This window comes from Hypanus sabinus, chromosome 4 (assembly GCF_030144855.1).
Source record: "Hypanus sabinus isolate sHypSab1 chromosome 4, sHypSab1.hap1, whole genome shotgun sequence".
Lineage (NCBI taxonomy): Eukaryota > Metazoa > Chordata > Chondrichthyes > Myliobatiformes > Dasyatidae > Hypanus > Hypanus sabinus.
This window is the reverse complement of record NC_082709.1, coordinates 102,960,053-102,975,906: the sequence shown is the minus strand read 5'-3', so window position 1 is coordinate 102,975,906 and position 15,854 is coordinate 102,960,053. Positions and strand designations below refer to the sequence as shown.

Here is a 15,854-nt window from a genome sequence, read left to right as displayed (position 1 = left end):
CTTTTGGCTTAGATTACCATTCTGATCTTTCAGTAGATCAAGTTTTTAAAATCCAACAAAGGGCAACAAAAACATTAAAAAAGGAAAAGATGAAATATGAGGGCAAACTAGCCAATAATATAAAACAGGATACAATTTTCTTTTAGTTATAAGAGAAAAAAGGAGTTGTGGGTAGAATTTGGACCATTGGAAAATGATGCCTGTGAAGTAGTAATGGGGGACAAAGAAACGGCGGATGAATTTATTAAGTACTTTGCATCTGTCTTCACTGTGGAAGACACCAGCAGTGTGCCAGAGGTCTGGGAGCAGGAGTGAGTGTCATCGTTATTACAAAGGAAAAAGAGCTAAGCAAACTCAGGTCTTAAAGTGAATAAGTCACTGGGACAGATGAACTACATCCCAGAATTCTGAAAGAGGTTGCTGAAGAGACAGCAGATGCATTGGTTGTAATCTTTCAAAAATCACTTGATTCTGGCATGGTTCTGGAGGACTAGAAAAGTGCAAATATCACTCCACTCTTTTAGAAGGGAGGAAGGCAAAAGAAAGGAAATTCTAGGCCAGTTAATGGTTGGGAAAGTTTTGAGGTCCATTATTAAGGATGAGGTTTCAACATACTTGGAGACTAATGATAATATAAGTCAAAAGTCAGCATGGTTTCTGTAAAGGGGAATCTTGCTTGATAAACCTGTTAGGAGTTCTTCAAGGAGTAACCAGCAGGGTTGACAAAAGAGAGGTGCTGGATGTCATTTACTTGGATTTTCAGAAGACATTTGATAAGGTGCCACACATGAGGCTGCTTAACAAGATAAAATCCCATGGCATTGCAGGAAAGATACAGCCGAGGATAGAGAAATGGCTGACAGGCAGGAGGTAACGAGTTGGAGCAAAGGGGACCATTTTTGGTTGGCTGCCAGTGACTAGTGGTGTTCCTTGCGGGGTCAGTATTGGGACTGCTACTTTCCACATTGTTTGTCAATTATTTGGATAATGAAATTGATGGCTTTGTGGCAAAGTTTGCAGATTATAAGAAGTTAGGTGGAGGAGCAGGTAGTGCTGAGGAAGCAATGTGATTGCAGAAGGATTTAGACACATTGGAAGAATGGGCACAAATGTGGCAGTTGGAATACAATATTGGGAAATATGATACTGTAATAGATTTTGGTAAAACTAACAAAAGTGCAAGACTGTTATCTAAATGGGGAGAAAATTCAAACATCAGAGCTGCAGAGGGACTAAGGAGACCTCGTGCAAGACTCCCAGAAGGTTAATTCACAGGTTGAGTTTGTAGTAAAGAAGGCAAATGCAATGTTGGCATTCATTTCAAGGGGAATAGAAAATAAAAACAACTAGATAATGATGAGGCTTTATAAGACACTGGTCAGGCTGCGCTTGGAGTATTGAAAACCATTTTGGGCCCCATATCTCAGAAAGGATATGTTGTCATTGGAGAGAGTCTAGAGGAGGTTCAGGAGGATGATTCTGAGAATGAATGGGGTTAACATATGAGGAGCGTTTGGCAGCTTTGGGCCTGAAGTCACTAGAATTTAGAAGAATGTGGGGGGGTTCTCATTGAAACCTACTGAATGTTGAAAAGACTAGATAAGGTGGATGTGGAGAAGATGTTTCCTGTGGTAGGAGTGTCCAGAACCAGAGGGCACAGCCTCAAAGTTGAGGGGTGACCCTTTAGAACAGAAGTAAGGAGGAATTTTTTTAGCCAGAGAGTAGTGAATCTGTGGAATGCTGTGGAGGCCAAGACCATGGGTTTATTTAAAGCAAAAGTCGATAGTGTCCTGATTGGTCAGGCCATCAAAGACTATGATGCAAAGGCAGGTGTATGGAGTTCAGTGGGATCTGGGATTAGCCATGATAGATGGTGGAGCAGACTTGATGGGCTGAATGGCCGAGACCCTTCGTCAGGACTAACTGAAAGGTTAGTTAGTTAGTCCTGACGAAGGGTCTCGGCCTGAAATGTCGACAGTGCTTCTTCCTATAGATGCTGCCTGGCCTGCTGTGTTCCACCAGCATTTTGTGTGTGTTGAGGACCAGACCTATATTTTTCCATATATACTTTAAAACTAATGGCATTATGATCACTGTGTTTCCCTCCACAAACTTTCATCACCTGCTGTATCTTGTTTCCTAATCGGAGATCAAGTATTGCACATTCTCTCATTAGGACTTCTATGTGCTGATTAAGGAAACTTTCCAGAACACATTTGTCAAACACTATCCCATCTAGTCCTTTTGCAGCATGGGAGCCCCAGTCAATATATGCAAAGTTAAAATCACCTTGCATCTTATTAACCTTTGAGAATAAAGACTTGTCTTTCTCCATATGTTTAGTAACCTCATGCAAATGAACAAATGTCTTCACAAAGACCAACAAATTGGCTACAAAAGTAAGTATAGAGTAGTTTATATTGTCATTAAAATTTCCAGCACAAAAATTTGTAGAGAGAAGAGATATGTGTCCGTGCTAGCCAAAAAAATAAGATGTAATTTGAGTTAACTCTGACTCCCTTGATTTCAATCTATAGTCTTGTAGGTTACACATCCTAGAGTAATTATCTAAGATGCTATTAAATATTACTACCTTCATCCAGCGCCCTTCTAGGCAGTGGATTCCAGACCTGCCTCATTCTTTGAGTTCTACCAAATTTTATTTGGTGGACTTGGAAGAACTTGACTAGAATGTGATGGCATATTCTTGTGTTTCCTTAACAAAATCAGGTTGGCAAACCTATGGGATACTACAGCAACCTGATGAACAACATGGTGAAGCTACTAGTTAATGTCAAAGTGCATAAAAACTCAATAAAGGAAGTTCTTAGGATATTAAGATCTTTACTCTTTGGATGAGGTATCTGGAAGGTTTTACAATAAGTTAATACTCATTTAAACTGTATGCTGTGATTCAAGTGTATAATTTCATTTTGCATATCATGTTATTGTGTGTTTCTGCTTTCTGGTTACTCCTTTTTATTGCCATTTTGTGTGATTTTGTTTGGAGTGGACTGGCTCTGTGGCCAGTCAACGAGTGACAGCACTAGATTGAACTGAACTGAGCTGGAACGGAATATTCCTGAACCGTTTTCATAGAAATCTACAGCATATCACAGGCCCTTCGGCACACAACATTTTGCTGATCATGTATGGTAAACTACTCTAGAAACTGCCTAGAATCGCCCTACCGCACAACCCTCTATTTTTAAAGCTCCATGTACCTATCCAAGAGTATCTTAAAAGACCCTATTGTATCCACCTCCACCTGACAGTGCATTCCACGCACATATCACTCTGCGTAAAAAAAAAACAAAAAAAAACTTGACATCCCTCTTGTACCTACTTCTAAGAACTTAAAACTATGCCCCCACATGTAGCCAATTCAGCCCTGGGAAAAAGCCTCTGGCCATCCGCACGATCAATTTGATGAATTTGTGATTTGATATTTTTTATCCTGTGCTTTTTGCTTTTTTGTGATTTATTCTTTTTTGTGTGGGTGGGGTTTGATGTTTTTCTTTCTTTGAACAGGTTCCATCGTGTTTCTTTGTTTCGTGGCTGTCTGGGGAAGAGAAATCTCAGATGCCTACTGCATACATATTTTGATAATAAATGTACTTTGAACAGAGCAGTAATATAGTGACATGATGTCAGAGTTGCCAACAGGACAGATGTGCAGGTTTGGGGTGTGTGCAGATAATATGGTTGTAAAGATTGATATGTTCTTAATTTGTTTTTACCACTGTAATTTATGTACCTCCAAGGAATAATTGCAATAAATAATCTTTCAGAGACAGAAAATGACAAATCTGGTACTTCATTTCCAGTTGTCTTAAAAACATCCTCCCTCGTCTTTTCTTTCTTCAATTGTCTTCACTGAAGTTTAGAAGAGTGAAGGGAGATCTCATTGAAACCTATCGAATTTTGAAAGGACTAGATAGAGTGGACGTGGAGAGGATGTTTCCAAAAGTGGGGGAATCTAGGACCAGAGGACGCAGTCTCAGAATAGATCAGAGATGAGGAGGAATTTCTTTAGCCAGAGGGTGGAGAATCTTTGGAATTCATTTTCACATGGCTAAAACCATTGGATATGTTTAAAGTGGAGGTTGATAGATTTTTGATTAGAAAGGGAATCAATCAAAGGTTATGGGAAGAAGGCAGAAGAATGGGGTTAAGAGGGCTTGATGGGCCAAATGGCCTAATACTGCTCATATATCTTATGGAATTGCCCCCAACACTTTGACTCTTAAGAATGCTTGAATATGGTTTCCAAATTTTCATTGTATTTAATAAGGGAATACTGTGTTTGTGCACATTGAAATGGAGAATATTGTTTTGGGGACTGCAATAATTTGAGCTTTTACCTACTGATGAGTCTTAGAACTTTGCAACTCAGAAACAGGCCATTAGGCCCAGTTTGTTCTGGCTGACCAAGTTACTTAACTGAACTAGTGCCATTTGCTTGCATTTGGCCCATATCCCTCTAATTTTGGCCTGCATTTGGCCCTCTATCCCTTTTTTCTATTCATGTATCTTATTCAAGTATCTAATATAAAATTTTGCAATTGTACTCATCTCCACCACTTCCTCTGGAAGGTCGATCCATATATCCATCACCACCTCTTTGAAAAAGTTGTCCCTCAGTTTCTCTTTAAACCTTTCTTCTTTCACCTTAGCAGCTATGTCCTCTGGATTCTCTATACCCTCTGCATCATTCCACCTAGTGAGCACTCACTCAGCATCGCATACTTTGCCATGCCAGAAATTTTATTTATGTGGTATAAAAGTGATTGTAACTCGATCTTAGAAGAGAGGTCAGAAGCTAATTTTCTGCAATAAAATTTTAATTTAAGTTTCTGCCCATTATCTACCATATAGTACTTCCCATGTGCGAATATGAAGAAGGGTTTAAAGAAAACCATATCAAGGAAACTTTGTGCTCTTTCAAATAATCCAGGGAATTTGTAATACGATGGAGAAAGAGCTGGAAAAATATAAGGCAAAGTATGGGCTGTAAGGAGGGGGGTTGTTGCTAATTTTTGGAGAGTCTTTGCTAATCATGAAATATGCCCCCTGCAGTTCTGGCATTTTATTTTGGTGGACTCTATGTTGACTGATGTATCCTGAAATATTTCAGCAAATGGGGTTGTGCTAGCAAACATAATTGACATTGAGCCACGTAGGAAAACAGAAGTTTGAAAGAAGAATTATTTCTAAAACCTATTTAAAAATGGAAAGTACATTTTACACCTCAGAATCATACTGAAATGGATGGATCAATTCAAGTTGAAGATACTATGGCTCAAAATGGAGGAATATGAAAGTCTCGATCTTGCAGCAAAAGGGTAGTTTTGTCAAAACCTAGAGGAATTGCCCCTGCTTTATAATAGCATCTTTTAAATTTATCAGAGATTCACCTGAAACTTTTTAGACATCACGTCCCAACCACAATGAAGTATCTTCTCTGCAACAAACCACAATTTAGTGTGAGCTATTTGGGTAGTGGAGCTTTGTGTAATGGAATTAGACCAGATTCATATTAATGGAATTGTTAGCAATAAATGGTTATAACTTAAGTACAGTCGATGCCAAAGGGAGAATTATTAATAATGACCAGGCAACTAACTTATTATGTTACATGGACAAAATTCTGGAAGAACTCTGGAGGCCAACATCTATGAAAAGAGTAAACAGTCAACATTTTGGGCCTTGACCCTTCATCAAGATATGTTGCTTTGGATTTCCTGCATCTGCAGATTTTCTTGTGTTTCTGATTATGTTGGCTGGTGGGTTACCATTGCCCCAGGCCACAAAGGTAATTCTGTCTCCCAGTGAAATAATTACATGGAATCTTTACTGTGCATTTGAATAAGCAAATGGAGCTCAAGTTTAATGCCTTTTCTGCAAAAGGAAATCTCTGTTTAGCTTGTTTTCATTTGTGGGGATTTATAACATTTTTGTGTCCAAATTCAACTCACAGACTGTTGATACCCCTGCCTCCCCCACCCTTACCCCATCCCTATCTATAATTTTAGTCTGGTTCTCTTTCTCTCTCTTTTCCCCCCTCACTATAATCTCCCCTCAGCCCTACCTTTCTTTCTCTTTTATTTCCCATAATTCTCCACCTTCCCCCTAGCCCATTTCCTTTCAGCCTATCACTTCCCAGCTCTCTACTTCATTCCTCTCCCCACTTCTTATCCCCCCTCGACCATCCCATGTTACTTCACTCCTGATGAAGGGTTTCGGCCCGAAACGTTGTCACTACCTCCTCCCATAGATGCTGTCTAGCCTGCTGAGTTCTGCCAGCATTTTGTGTTTTTGTTTTTATTTGCATCCAAATTGTTTGCTTGTATTTGACTTTCGCATAAATAGCAGTAGGAGCACATTACCTCCTGAACTACTGACCTACTTGCCCCATCACGCGCCTCTTCCTGTACTTGTGAAGTTCCATATTGACGTTGTTAGTCGCTTCAGAATCCACACAATTGGTTTGAACCAGGTTGCTCTCTGCCCCAAGAGATTGCATAAGAGACTTGTCTCACGAGTTTAATGTTAAAAACCTTTATTATCAACCAGCAGTTACTCATCTAAGATAAAGCTTTACGATTCACTGCTAAGGTGTCAAAGGATATTGCAAAGGTCACATCTAAAGCATCTTGAGACACTAATCCCCTTTTTCCAATTGATTGCAGTTCTAAAGTATGTAGATTTTTTTAAAAAATGCATGAGATATTTTCATTACCTCCAGTGGAAACGTTGATTTGGTGTTGCTTATCACAGGGCTCTGTGGATTAAAAAAATCATCCAGTGTAATCTCGGTGACATAAAGCTCCATAATCTGAAATACTGCTTATAGCCACACCATTTTCATACTGTGAAGCAATTAAGCACATTTAGATGATTCTGGACTATAAACAAGGAAATAACAATAAAGTAGATCTTCTGATTTTTCATGAAAAAAAAGTTAGCAGGTTTATAGTGCTCTCTTCATTGACTCAGCTTCCTAACATATCATAAACAGAGAAGGTGCACAACATAGTGGAAATTAATTAATTAATGTTATTGTCAAATTTATTAGTTATTAAAAATTGGAATCAATACACGAACGAGTTAAATCAGTAATTTGCTCTGCTTTGTTGGCTCTTTGGCTGGATGAGGTAGAACTGAGCAAATAAAATACTAGAAAAGGAATGCAGCGTATTTACAAGAGGGAAATTGCTATGAACTTCAGAATCAGGTTTATTAACACTGACGTATATTGTGAAATTTGTCTTGCAGCAGCAGTACAGTGCAATACATAAATTACAATAAGAAATATATTTTAAAAAATAAATAAACAGAGCAAAAAGAGAGCAAAAATAATGAGGTAGTGTTCATGGTGGAGGGAAAGATACTGATGTCTCAGGCTCCTCTACCTCTATCTTGATGGTAGTAAAAAAAAGAGGAGACATCCTTGGTGATGGGGACCTTACAAAATTCAAAGTAAATTAATTATCAAAGTACAGATATGTCACCATATACAACCCAGAGATTTTTTTTTGTGGGCATGCACACTAACTCCAAGAAACACAATAGAATCAATGAAAGACTTCACCTAACAGGGTGAACAAAGTACTAATGTTCAAAAGTCAATGAACTCTGCAAATACAGAAAGAAGAAAATAATTAAAAAAACAATAAATAGTCCATAGGTTGTGGGAGCAGTTCAGTGATGGGGCAAGTGAGGTTATACCCTCCAATTCAAGAGCCTGGTGTTTAACAAGTAATAACTGTTCCTGAACCTGGTGGTGTGAGTTCTGAGGTTCCTGTACCACCTTCCTGATGGCAGTAACAAGAAGACAGCAAGGCCGGAATGGTGGAGGTCTTTGATGACAACAGTCTGTGCAGATGTGCTCAATGGTGGAGAGGGCTGTACTATGATGGATTGGGCCCTATCCACTACTTTTTGTAGGATTTAACATTCAAAGACGTTGGTGTTTCCATACCAGGCCGTGATGCAACCAGTCAATATACTTTGTCAGGACTAACTGAAAGGAAAGGTAGTAAGAGATTTGAAAGTAGTGGGGGGAGAGGGATATGCGAAATGATAGGAGAAGACCAGAGGGGGTGCGGTGAAGCTAAGAGCTGTAAAGGTGATTGGCGAAAGTGATACAGAGCTGGAGAAGGGAAAGGATCATGGGATGGGAGACTCAGGAGAAGGAAGCGGGGGGAGCACCAGAGGGAGATGGGGAACGGGCAGACAACTAAATATGTCAGGGATGGGGTAAGAAGGGGAGGAGGGGCATTAACAGAAGTTAGAGGTCAATGTTCATGCCATCAGGTTGGAGGCTACCCAGCCGGTATATGTGTTGTTCCTCCAACAGTAGAGGAGGCCATGGATAGACATATCAGAATGGGAATGGGACGTGGAATTAAAATGTGTGCCCACTGGGAGATCCTGCTTTCTCTGGTGGACCAAGCGCAGGTGTTCAGCGAAACGGTCTCCCAGTCTGCGTTGGTCTCACCAATATATAAAAGGCCACACCGGGAGCACCGGATGCAGTATACCAACCCAGGGCATATTGAAAATCAGGATTCCAGCACCATCAACGCGGGTTCCAATGGCCATGGATTTGCTCCGGCCGTCGATCTTTTGGCTGCCCCAACAACCCAGGGCATATTGAAAACCCGGATTCCAGCACCATCAACGGCAACCCAGGGAATATTGAAAACGCGGACTCCAGCGCCATCACTGCGTGTTCCAACGGTCATGGACAGCTTCAAAGCGATTGCGCAACCACCGACTGCAACTCCAGCCTTGAACTCCAGACCAGATCTTCACATGCTGCGATTGTGACTCCTGTCTCCCCTTCCCCCACCACCACTCTGCAATCCCCTCTCCCTCAGATCCCATCGTCAGCTCCTGGGCCCTCAGAGGCTCCATCTTCCTCTCACCCCAACCCTTCCCTCTCCACTGACACTACCAGCCTCCCTCCCCCCTCTGATCCCATCTCTCATCCGTGCCGGGTCTTTACCATTCCCTCCGATCTTCAACTCTCTGAGGCAGAGAGCTCTGTCCTCAGTAAGGGCCTCAGCTTTGTCCCCCTTCGCCCACACCTCAGTGAGTTCCGCGTACGCCATGACACTGAACTATTCTTCCGCCGGCTCCATCTCCGAGCTTACTTCTTTGATAAGGACTCTCCTATCCCCACCGATGACCCCTTCTCCCGTCTTCAACCCTCCTGCTCTTCATGGACACCCCGCTCTGGTCTTCTGCCTGCTCTGGATCTCTTTATTGCTAATTGCTGACGGGACATCAACCGTCTTGACTTCACCACACCCTGTTCCAATTCCAACCTAACTCATTCCGAACGCTCTGCTCTCTGCTCCCTCCGCACCAATCCCAACCTCACTATAAAACCTGCTGATAAGGGGGGAGCTGTTGTTGTCTGGTGCACTGACCTCTACCTGGCCGAGGCACAGTGACAACTCTCTGATACCTCCTCTTATTTACCCTTTGATCATGACCCCACTAAGGAGCACCAGGCCATTGTCTCCTATACCATCACCAACCTTATCAGCTCTGGGGATCTCCCATCCACTGCCACCAACCTCATAGTTCCCACACCCCACACTTCCCGTTTCTACCTCCTACCCAAGATCCACAAACCTGCCTGTCCAGGTAGACCTATTGTCTCAGCTTGCTCCTGCCCCACTGAACTCATTTCTGCATACCTTGACATTGTCTTATCCCCCCTTTTTCAATCTCTTCCCACCTATGTTTGTTACACTTCTCATGCTTTGAATTTTTTCAATGATTTTAAGTTCCCTGGCCCCCACCGCCTTATTTTCACCATGGATGTCCAGTCCCTATATACCGCCATCCCCCACCGAGATGGTCTCAAAGCTCTTCGCTTCTTTTTGGATTCCAGACTTAACCAATTCCCCTCTACCACCACTCTCCTCCTTCTAACGGAATTAGTTCTTACTCTCAATAATTTCTCGTTTGGCTCCTCCCACTTCCTCCAAACCAAGGGTGTAGCCATGGGCACCCGTATGGGTCCGAGTTATGCCTGCATTTTTGTTGGCTTTGTGGAACAGTCCATGTTCCAAGTCTATACGGGTATCCATCCCTCTCTTTTCCTTCACTACATCAACGACCGCATTGACGCTGCCTCCTGCATGCATGCTGAGCTTGTTGACTTCATTAACTTTGCCTCCAACTTTCACCCTGCCCTCAAATTTACCTGGTCCATTTCTGATGCCTCCCTCCCCTTTTTTGATCTTTCTGTCTCCATCTCTGGAGACGGCTTATCTACTGATATCTACTTTAAGCCTACAGGCTCTCATAGCTACCTGGACTATTCCTCTTCCCACCCTGTCTCTTGCAAAAATTCTTCTCACAATTCCTCCGTCTCCGCCGCATCTGCTCTCAGGATGAGGCTTTTCATTCCAGGATGAAGGAGATGTCTTCCTTTTTTAAACAAAGGTGATTCCCTTCTTCCACCATCAACTCTGCTCTCAAACGCATCTCTCCCATTTCCCGCACATCTGCCCTTACCCCATCCACCCGCCACCCCACTCGGTATAGGGTTCCCCTTGTCCTCACTTACCACCCTACCAGCCTCCAGGTCCAACATATAATTCTCTGTAACTTCCGCCACTTCTAACGGGATCCCACTACCAAGCACATCTTTCCCTCCCCCCCACTTTTGCTTTCCACAGGGATCGCTCCCTACGCGACTCCCTTGTCCACTCGTCCCCCCCCATCCTTTCCCACCGATCTTCCTCCTGGCACTTATCCTTGTAAGTGGAACAAGTGCTACACCTGCCCTTACACTTCCTCCCTCACCACCATTCAGGGCCCCGGACAGTCCTTCCAGGACGCTTCACCTGTGAGTCGGCTGGTGTGGTATACTGTGTCCAGTGCTCCCGGTGTGGCCTTTTATATATTAGTGAGACCCGACGCAGACTGGGAGACCGTTTCGCTGAACACCTGCGCTCGGTCAGCCAGAGAAAGCAGGATCTCCCAGGCCATACATTTTAATTCCACGTCCCATTCCCATTCTGATATGTCTATCCATGGCCTCCTCTACTGTCAAAATATAATCCAAACTCAGGTTGAAGGAACCTTGTATACCGGCTGGGTAGTCTCCAACCTGATGGCATGAACATTGACTTCTCTAGCTTCCGTTAATGCCCCTCCTCCCCTTCTTACCCCATCCCTGACACATTTAGTTGTTTGCCTGTTCTCCATCTCCTTCTGGTGCTCCCCCCCTTCCTTCTCTTGAGGCCTCCCATCCCATGATCCTTTCCCTTCTCCAGCTCTGTATTCCTTTTGCCAATCACCTTTCCAGCTCTTAGCTTCACCCCACCCCCTCCGGCCTTCTCCTATCATTTCGGATTTTCCCCTTCCCCCCACTACTTTCAAATCTCTTAGTATCCTTCCTTTCAGTTAGTCCTGATGAAGGGTCTCGGCCTGAAACATCGACAGTGCTTCTCCTTATAGATGCTGCCTGGCCTGCTGTGTTCCACCAGCATTTTGTGTGTGTTGTTGTTTGAATTTCCAGCATCTGCAGATTTCCTCGTGTTTGCTAAGTAAATTAACTAGTCTTACTGATATATCTGATTCTGGATTGAATCCTTGACTTCCTCATTGGGAGATCACAGTCAGTGCGGATCTGAAATGTATCAGAAATACAGTGCCTATAAAAAGTATTCATACCCCTTGGTAGTTTTCATGTTTTGTTGTTTTACATGTAATCACAGTGGATTTAGTTTGGCTTTTTTGACATTGATCAACAGAAAAGACTCTTTTGTGTCAAAGTTAAAACAAACTTCTACAAATTGGTCTAAATTTATTACAATTATTAAACACAAAATAATTGATTGCAGAATTATTCACCCCCCCCTTTCAAGTCAGTATTTAGTAGATACACCTTTGGCAGCAATTACAGCCTTGAGTCTGTGTAGATAGGTTTCTATCAGCTTTGCACATGTGTACACTGCAATTTCCCCCAATTCTTCTTTACAAAACTGCTCAAGTTTGGTCAGATTGCATGGAGATCATGAGTGAACAGTCCTTTTCAAGTCCAGCCACAAATTCTTAATTGGATTGAGGTCTGGACTCTGACTTGGCCACTCCAGGACATGAACTTAGTTGCTTTTAAGCCATTCCTGAGTAGCTTTGGCTTTATGCTTGAGGTCATTGTCTCGCTGGAAAACAAATCTTCTCCCAAGTTGCAGTTTTCTTGCAGACTGCATTAGGATTTCCATGTATTTTGCTGCATTCATTTTACCCTCTATCTTCACAAGCCTTACAGGGCCTGCTGCAGTGAAGCATCCTCATAGCACGATACAGCCACCAACATGCTTCATGGTCGGGGTGATGTGTTTTGATAATGTGTGGTGTTTAGCTTACGTCAAACATAGCGTTTAGTCTGATAGCCAAAAAAGCTTAATTTTGGTTTCATCAGACTATAGAACCTTCTTCCAGCTGACTTCAGAGTTTCTCACATGACTTCTGGCAAATTCTAGCTAAGATTTCATGTGAGTTTTTCTCAACAATGGTTTTCTCTTTGCCACTCTTCTATAAAGCTGTGACTGGTGAAGCACCTGGGAACAGTGGTTGTATGTGCAGACTCTCCCATCTCAGCCGCTGAAGCTAGTAACTCCTCTAGAGTTGTTATAGGTCTCTTGGTGGCCTCCCTCACTAGATCCCCTTCTGGCATGGTCACTCAGTTTTTGAGGAGAGCCTGCTCTAGGCAGATTTACAGCTGTGCCATATTCTTTCCATTTCTTGATTTTACTCCAAGAGCGGAGTTGCTTGGAGTGTTCTTTTGGCTTTATGGTGTAGTTTTTTCCAGGATACTGACTCACCAGCAGTTAGACCTTCCAGATACAGTGGTATTTTTCTACAATTAATTGGAACACCTTTACTGCACACAGGTGATCTCCATTTAATATATATTATTATAATTTTAATATATGTATGTGTGTATAAAATAGTTAAATTAAAAAATAATGCAAAAACAGAAATAATATAAGTGAGATAGTATTCATGGGTTCAATTTACATTTAGGGATCATATGGCAGAGGGGAAGAAGCTGTTCCTAAATTGCTGCGTGTGTGCCTTCAGGTTTCGGTATCTCTTCCCTGGCGGTAACAATGTAAAGAGGACATTTCCTGTGTGATAGGGGTCCTTAACAATGGATGCTGCCTTTCTGAGACACTGCTCCTTGAAGATATCTTGGGGAGGCTAGTACACAAAGTGGACCTGACTAATTTTACAACTTTCCTTCCCCCACCCCCATACTGGACAGTGATGCAGCCTGTCAGAATCCTCTCCATTGTACATCTGTAGAAGTTTTCAAGTGTCTCAGGTGACAAACCAAATCTCCTCAAACTCCTAATGAAATATAGCTGTGGTCTTGCCATCTTTGTAGCTGCATTAATATGTTGGGACCAGGTTAGATCCTCAGATCTTGACATGCAGGGATTTGAAATTGCTCACTCTTTCCACTTCTGATCCCCCATGAGGATTGGTTCATGTTCCCTCATCCTACCCTTTCTGAAATTCACAATCAGCTCTTTGGTCTTACTGAAATTGAGTGCCAGATTGTTGCTGCAAAACCACTCAACTAGCTGGTATATCCTGCTCTTGTACGCCCACTCATCTCCATCTGAGATTCTGCCAACAATGGTTGTATTGTGGCGGCTCATTTCCTAGCGTATGCGAACCGACTCACAATTAGATAGCCTACGGGGGTTTGCGAGCACAGAGCTTTGGAGCCTCTTCGCCATGGGGGGCCGGTTGACAGAGGCTTAAAAGTGAGGCTGAAGTTTTCGAATAAAGTTTTTCCTTCGACTGCAGTTACCGACTCCGTGTCGTAATTTTAGCGCTGTTTGTAGCACACCGCTACAATTGGTGACCCCGACGGTCCAAACGATTTTTGGACCAGAAATGACCGACGCCGCCTCTGTTCATGCGGTTTCGTTGAAACTGCCGGGTTTCTGGACACAGCGCCCGGACCTATGGTTCCAGCAAGCCGAAGCCCAATTCCACGTTCGCCGGATCACCTCAGAAGACACCCGCTTCTACTACGTGGTGGGCTCCCTCGACCAGGACACAGCTGCCCAGGTCGCGGAGTTCGTACAGTCGCCCCCGGCAGACGGCAAGTACACGGAATTCAAAGCCCTGCTCCTCAGGATTTTCGGACTCTCACGGCGCGAGCGGGCTGCCCGTTTACTGCACCTGGATGGCTTGGGCGACAGACCTCCATCGGCTTTAATGAACGAGATGTTGTCTCTGGCCGAGGGACACACAGGCCTCATGTTTGAGCAGGCATTCCTGGAGCAGCTGCCCGAGGACATACGCCTGCTGCTGTCCGACGCGGATTTCAGTGACCCCCGGAAGGTGGCAGCCCGGGCGGACTTGCTGTGGAACGCCAAAAAGGTGAGCGGGGCGTCCATCGCACAGATCACCCAGCCACGCTCCCGGCAGCAAACCAGTCCAGGCCCGGCCGCAGAGCCCACTAACCCCCGGCCCAATGACCACTGGTGCTTCTACCACCAGCGGTGGGGCGCAGAAGCCCGCCGTTGCCGCCCGCCCTGCAAGTTCCCGGGAAACGCCAGGGCCAGCCGCCGCTGATGGCTACGGCGGCTGGCCATCGGGATAGCCTCCTGTATGTGTGGGATAGCAGGTCGGGACGCCGCTTTTTGGTCGATACTGGGGCTGAGGTCAGCGTTTTACCTCCGACAAGTTACGACACTCGCAGCAGGGCACCGGGTCCCCCCCTGAGGGCCGTGAATGGCAGCACAGTAAGGACCTATGGCACCCGTCAGGTGCAGCTACAGTTCGGCCCCAGCCAGTTCACGTGGGACTTCACACTGGCCGCCGTAGCCCAACCGCTTCTGGGTGCGGATTTTTTGCGAGCTCACAGCCTGCTGGTTGACCTGCCCAAGAAGAGACTGGTACACGCCGAGACCTTTCAGACGTTCTCCCTGGGCGCGGCCCAGTTGCCAGCCCCTCACCTCGGCTCCATCACGCTGTCCGACAACGACTTCACCAGGGTCCTGGCGGAGTTCCCATCGGTTCTGGCACCGCAGTTCACAGCAGCCATGCCCAGGCACGGCGTACAGCACCACATCCCGACACAGGGACCACCCCTCCATGCCCGTGCTCGGCGGCTTCCCCCGGACAAGCTCCGACTGGCGAAGGAGGAGTTCCAGAGAATGGAGGAATTGGGGATCATCCGGCGGTCCGACAGCCCCTGGGCTTCCCCCCTGCACATGGTGCCCAAAGCGACGGGGGGCTGGAGACCGTGCGGCGACTACCGCAGGCTGAACGAGGCTACCACACCGGACCGCTACCCTGTGCCGCACATTCAGGACTTTGCGGCAAACCTGCACGGCGCCCGGATCTTCTCCAAGGTCGACCTTGTCCGAGGGTACCATCAAATCCCGATGCATCCTGACGACGTCCCCAAGACGGCTCTCATCACCCCGTTTGGCCTCTTCGAGTTCCTCCGCATGCCGTTCAGCCTGAAGAATGCCGCACAGACGTTCCAGCGGTTAATGGACGCGGTGGGACGGGACCTGGACTTCGCGTTCATCTATTTGGATGACATCCTCATAGCCAGCGGCAGTCGTCAGGAGCATCTGTCCCACCTCCGTCAACTCTGCGCCCGACTGAGTGAGTACGGTCTTACAATCAACCCTGCCAAATGCCAGTTCGGACTTGATACCATTGACTTCCTGGGCCACAGGATTACTAAAGACGGGGCAACCCCTCTGCCCGCTAAGGTAGATGCGGTCCGCCACTTCCCCCGACCCACCACGGTCAAAGGCCTTCAGGAATTCGTAGGTATGGTCAAT

At 44.9% G+C, this 15,854-nt stretch overlaps 2 protein-coding genes across 5 annotated transcripts in view; one reads left to right on the top strand and one right to left on the bottom strand.

Annotated features, from left to right (window-relative positions):
• The window catches only part of mtrf1 (mitochondrial translational release factor 1), a 60,070-nt gene extending 53,663 nt beyond the window's left edge, over window positions 1-6,407 (bottom strand). Inside the window, exon 1 of the mRNA XM_059967780.1 lies at window positions 6,390-6,407. The gene's annotated coding sequence lies outside the window, so the exon portion shown is untranslated. The remainder of the gene's footprint in view (window positions 1-6,389) is intronic.
• gdf3 (growth differentiation factor 3) overlaps window positions 1-15,854 on the top strand; it is a 70,865-nt gene that overhangs the window by 11,214 nt on the left and 43,797 nt on the right. The window contains exon 2 of one of the 4 annotated variants that reach the window (XR_009511735.1): window positions 3,532-3,785. The exons of the other annotated variants lie outside the window; for them this stretch is intronic. The gene's annotated coding sequence lies outside the window, so the exon portion shown is untranslated. Of the gene's footprint in view, window positions 1-3,531; window positions 3,786-15,854 lie in introns of those variants that run through there. 4 annotated transcript variants of the gene reach the window in all.